Consider the following 6,000-nt stretch of genomic DNA (forward strand, 5'->3'; position numbering starts at 1 on the left):
GAGTTAACAAGTCCCAAACATGTCACATGAGACAGTAAACCGCTGAACAGATCAGATGGTACAGTAAGACTACTATGAAAGACAGGTCTTACCACAATCAAGGCAAATTAATGTCTAATAAAGCAATTTGCTACTTACATGTTTACAGTGTTGGTCCTGAGTAGCATCTGGAAGCTTTTTATAACAAATTAACCAAGGACAATATTAAAAAGACCTTAAATTTTTACAAACTGCTCTCCTTCAAGTAGAGCACATACTGTCTATCAGTGAAGTTGAAGCTTGAGAGCTGGCTCAGCAGGTAAGAGCATACACACACTGTTCCTGCAAGTGACCCAAGTCCAGTTGCCAGCACCCACTGTCCTAACTGTCTAACTCCAGCTTCAGTGGACCCAATGCCCTCCGCTGGCCTTTACAGGCAACTACACTTACATGCACTCAGACACACACAATTAACAATAATAAAGAGTTCAGAAAAAATAAAAATAAGTTTAGTTTAAAAACCAAAATAATAATAATATAAAGAGAAAAAAAGTTAAAGAAAAGGCTCTGAGCCTGGCAGTGGTGGCGCATGCCTTTAATCCCAGCACTCGGGAGGCAGAGGCAGGCGGATCTCTGTGAGTTCGAGACCAGCCTGGTCTACCAAGCGAGTTCCAGGACATGGTCCAAAAAGCAATACAGAGAAACCCTGTCTCGAAAAACCAAAAAAAAAAAAAAAGAAAGAAAAGGCTCTGAAGCTGGGCATGGTGGTGCACATCTTTGATCCAAGAACTCAGAAGGCAGAGGACGTCTACAGAGCAAGTTTCAGGACAGCCAGCACTATACAGAGAAACCTATCTCAAAAAAGAAAAAAAAAAAAAAAAAACCTAGCTGGGCGCTGGTGGTGCATGCCTTTTAATCCCAGCACTTGGGAGGCAGAGGCAGGCGGATCTCTGTGAGTTCAAGGCCAGACTGGACCGACAGCCTCCAAAACAATACAGAGAAACCCTGTCTCGTAAATACCAAAAAGAAAAAAAGAAAAAGAAAAAAGAAAAACCTCAATAAATCAGGAAGACACTTGCAGAAGCATTAGGTTTATTTTTCTGTTCTGACTACTAAGAATCAATTTTTTGCAAAGAAAATATGAAAACAAGCCAGGCGGTGGTGGCTCACGCCTTTAATCCCAGCACTCAGGAGGCAGAGGCAGCGGATCTCCGTGAGTTCGAGACCAAGCCTGGTCTACCGAGCGAGTTCCAGGACAGCCTCCAAAACAATATAGAGAAACCCTGTCTCGAAAAAAACCAAAAAAAGAAAATATGAAAACATATAAGCATTAGTATGATTTAAGAAGTGCTGCTTCAGCCGGGCGGTGGTGGCGCTCGCCTTTAATCCCAGCACTCGGGAGGCAGAGGCAGGTGGATCTCTGTGAGTTCGAGGCCAGGCTGGACCGACAGCCTCCAAAACAATACAGAGAAACCCTGTCTTGTAAAACCAAAAAAAAAAAAAAAAAAAAAAAAAGTACTGCTTCTAGAAATCATGTTTAGAAATAATCTTGGGCTTAAGCTAGAACTCAATGCCTGCACAAGTTTCAGTTATGGCAGAATTCAAATAAGCCGTATATTCAATTGCAGAGGAAAAAAGTATATAGTAAAGCAACAATGACAAAAATGAATTAAGAGACCTCCCTCCCTCCCCCCTCTTGACAGGGACTCTCTATTATAGCTCTGGCTGCCCTAACTAATATTTGGCCAATCTAAAAGCCACAGAGGTAAAAGAAATAAAGGAACCTATCTCCATATTAACAAAAGTCTAGTCTTCCCAAAAGACTTAAACTTATGACACCGGCCGTATATCCCAGTACTCAGGAAGCAAAGGCAAGTGGGTCAACTGTGAGACAGAGGCCAGCCAGGTCTATATACTGGTTTCAAAGACAACTAGGGCTACATTGTGAGTCTTAAAGGTGGAGGAGGAAAAAAAGGACAAACTTGTCTTATATAAACACTTCAATACTCTTGGAAGGTAGATAAGGAGTCAGGTTTCTGGAAGAGAAACAAGCACAAAGGGATTAAGTGTCTTGTCCAGCAAGTCACCAGTGAAGATAAAACCAGGATTATTTAGCCTGCAAAGTCTAAATAATCTTTCTTTAAAGTACCTACAAATTATCACAAGCTGTAGAATTTCACCCAATAATACATTTCATCAAAACACTATTTCAGGATTGAGTATTTTGAGGCAAGGAAATATTGTTTGCCCAAAAAAATAATAAAACAATGGTGCGAGTGTGCTGGCTCATGTCTGTAACCCAGAAGGCATGAAGGTGTTTCTTATGTTTGAGAAATCCCTGGGTGACACAGGGATTTCTATGGGTATCTTCGGCCACAGAGTGGGTCACTATCTCAAAAAAAGGGGAGGGGAACTAAAGGAAGAAGCAGTGACCATATTAAGAGATAATTTTCAAAGGTTACTCTAGTCATCTCATATCCTACTGCTCAAATTCCCTGCCAAGGAGCAATGGAGGGGCAGATATGCTCCTTATAATTATTGTATATATACATCAAATCTCAACAAGCTTTTGAGAGTTTTGATCAAAAGCATACTAAAATATATTTCCCTCCAAAAAAAATCTTTTCACAATGCCTCTGAATATTACTTTATTGCCTGCATAAACACTGCAAACCTAGATTTCAAAAATCATTAGCTTACTTAAAAATTGGTGCTCTACTCCCCCCTTGCTATGTCTCAGCAAGATTCTCACTCCACTACATGAAGATAATTGCCAAGTTGACAAAAAAAAACAATAAACCCAGAAAGTCCCCACATATCCAAAGCAGACCTTTTCTTTGAAGCCCATACTACATACTGTATGAAATGCAGAGTATTAATTAAAATTATTCCTATAACAAGAGGACATCTACTATCTACTATTTGACAAATTTCAACCGTCAAGAGAAAATCACTTTCCATGAGTCTAGAAAACAGTGCTTACTATAAAACAGTCTCAAAGCAGTTTGCTTAATTCTTCCAAATCTCTCTCTCTCTCTCTCTCTCTCTCTCTCTCTCTCTCTCTCTCTCTCTCTCTCTCTCTCTCACACACACACACACACACACACACACACACACACACCTAACACAAGCTACAGAACACTAAAGGAGACAAGACACTGAAATGTCTCTGCTCAGACTGCTAAAGGTTAGTTCCCATAGCAAGCTGATGATGGTCTTTATGTCCCCCAACTCCAGAGGTGTCTTCCCTCATTAAAGCTAAAATCGCATATACCATCAAAGCAAACCAAAGAACCAAGGCCTCAAGCTAAAGTTTAGTTTGCTTGGGGACAAAAAGCTGACAATCCAACATCAGATATTAACATTTTAAAGGTTAGAATCCAAAGGTTCCATTTCTGCCACTTTTAGAAGCTAGATATACATTACTTTTGTCAGCCTATAGCATAGGGCTCAGGTCTTACATCATCCAATGCTTGAATACTGTCCCTTTACCCAGGAAGCATCTGGGTACCTGAGACACTGCACACCAAGGTATCCCTTCCTCTCTCCGAACTCTTGAAGCTATTGGCCTCTGGGATCTGCTCTCTTGCAGCTTCACAAAGACATCTGCCACTAACCTGCTGCTATCCCATTTCCTTTACCCTTTCTGGGTGTATTCCTCATGATGCTGTATAGCTGTCTGTCTACTCATCAGTCAACAAAGCTAATACACATCACATACCTCCCAACTTGAGAGTAGGCATGTTTCTCCCTTATTCCTTCCCATTCACTGTTCTGGAACTAAAAGCCAGGGTTCTCTGTGACCCTAAAAGAACTTTAAGATATGGTACACAATTGAATGTCCTCTGCTTTCTGTTAATATCAGTCTAGGATCCACATCCCCTGGCCATTGCCCCAAATGTCTAGTCCCTCTAAGCCTGAAGGAAATCCTCTCTAGTGTTTTTCCTCCCAGTCAACTTCTGCACTCTACCCTTTATTACCTCAGGGACTTCTAATGTCTTAAAACTGTAAATATTCCTGTCTTTCCTCACACTTCAACACCTGAAATCTTCCAAACTCTTAGGTAAGCTACTTGTGAAGGCTCTCCAACAGTCATTCCCTCCCTTAAACGTGGGCACCCCACCTCTTCCCTCAGCAGAGCCCACATGGCGGTGCCTTCAGTCAGACATGCATCCCTATCACTACCTCGTCCTTCCTGCAGTGTACACTCTACCCCAGAGCGCCTTCTCCCTTCTCCTCACTAGCATGCCCTGCCTACACCACACCCTGCCCCGCGCTACCACCCCACCTCTACATTTCCCCTTCATCTCCCTCCTCTCCAACTTCTTCACACACCTCCTGCATGGGAGGATTACTGCCTACACGTCCCTACCGTTTCAAACATTCCTCCCCGTGCCCACCACCCCACTCTCCACCCCACCCCACACACCTGTCCCTCCCCAGGGTCCCCCAACCTCACAGCTCCTCTTCTCCTGCTGCCCATCAACATTTCTCACACAGACACCTTCATTTCACCCACTTCTGTTGTCTTTTTGCTGCTACACACACCTCCTGCCTGGACACCTCTTTCCATCCAATCGCCTAACCCCCTTGTCCCCATTTCTCTCTGAAACCCCTCAAACTCAATCCCTGGACCAATCACCCCCCCCCCACATTAGCCCCATCCTACTCTCCCCCGAGTACAGGACAAACATTTGCCTTTCTCTCCTAGCTTGTCAACCCCTTCCATCTCCCTCCATTTCTCTGGGCCAGACACCCATCAAGGGACTCCAGGAGCCCTGGGCACACACAGACTGTACAGAGACAGACAGACAGACAGACAGACAGACAGACAGACAGACATCCCGACCTCCCTCCCCCACACACACATACACTCCCTGCTACGGACCCCTCCTCCGCCATTTCCCCTTAGGCGGTCCGGTGGCCTTCCCACCCTCAGCCCCGTTCCCGGCCCCTCACACGCAGCGCTAACCGGGGCATCTGCTCCTTCCATTTCTGCCCAGAATTGCCCACCTCCCTCCCTCCACCATCTCACTTACCCCTCCCCGCCCCAAATTCCCCTTCACACTCATCTGATCCCCCAAACGGACCGTCCTCTTTCCCTCTCAAATCCAACCTAGGCCCCCATGGGTTTCCCAGGCCTGCCCTTGAGGCCCTGGTCACCAAGGGGCCGGGTCCCTCAACCCTCCCTTCTCCCTAAGTCAGCCCACACCCTGTGCCCGCCCCCCCCAGCCTCTCCCCGGTTCCTGCCCGCAACGTCCTCCAGCACCTGCCCGGAGCCCTCCCACTTTCCCCAAGCTCGCGCCCCGCACTCTGCCCACGCCCTCGGGAGGCTCAGGGCCGGGACTCGCGACCCCGAAAGCAAGCAGGGGCCCGCAGTCCTGGCACCGACCGGCCAGGCACCGCAGCGGCGGCCACAATGCCCAAGCCGCCGGGCCGGGATTGCGCCGCGCTCCTCGCCTCGGCAGCTGCCGCCGCCGCCGCCGCCGCCGCCGCCGCCGCCGCCGCCGCCGCCGCTGCTAAGGACGCACAACAAACAATGCGGGGCCCGGGCCCGCTCCGCCAACCGACTTAACCGCCGCCTCAACCGCCGCCCGCCCGGGTCGGCCCGCCGCGCAGGCGCCGGCCCCGCCGCAGCCTACCCGCGCCGCCGCGCTCCGCCCGCGTCCGCTCCCCGCTCCCGCTCCGCCGCCGCCGCCACCTCGTCCGCCCGCGTCTCCGGCTCCTCAGCACAGCGGCGGCGGCTGCGGCGGCTGCTGCCCTGGTGGCGCTCGCGGATCCGAGATCGGCTTCGGCGGCGACCGCGGCGGCGGCGGCGGCGGCGCACACGTGACGACGCCGAGCACGCCCATTGGCCGAGCCGGGGGGCGGGCCCGCGGCTGCTGGGGAACGGAAAGCCCGCCCCCTCGCCCTCCGCGCGCCCCCTGCACGCGCGCTCTGCCGCACCTGAGAGCTCCGGCCAGCGCCCGTCGCCGCCGTGCTGCGCCGCCGCCTGCGCTAACTGCGCACCTGGGAGCGCGC

At 49.5% G+C, this 6,000-nt stretch overlaps 1 protein-coding gene across 2 annotated transcripts in view; it reads right to left on the minus strand.

The window, feature by feature from the left end:
- Positions 1 to 5,661, minus strand: part of LOC101828751 (spermatid perinuclear RNA binding protein) — a 105,268-nt gene extending 99,607 nt beyond the window's left edge. Inside the window, exon 1 of one of the 2 annotated variants that reach the window (XM_040735707.1) lies at positions 5,622 to 5,661. The gene's annotated coding sequence lies outside the window, so the exon portion shown is untranslated. Of the gene's footprint in view, positions 1 to 5,371; positions 5,392 to 5,621 lie in introns of those variants that run through there. The other variant, XM_040735708.1, reaches the window with a different exon arrangement.
- Between the last annotated feature and the right edge of the window lie 339 nt (positions 5,662 to 6,000).

This window comes from Mesocricetus auratus, unplaced genomic scaffold (assembly GCF_017639785.1).
Source record: "Mesocricetus auratus isolate SY011 unplaced genomic scaffold, BCM_Maur_2.0 Super-Scaffold_100047, whole genome shotgun sequence".
NCBI lineage: Eukaryota > Metazoa > Chordata > Mammalia > Rodentia > Cricetidae > Mesocricetus > Mesocricetus auratus.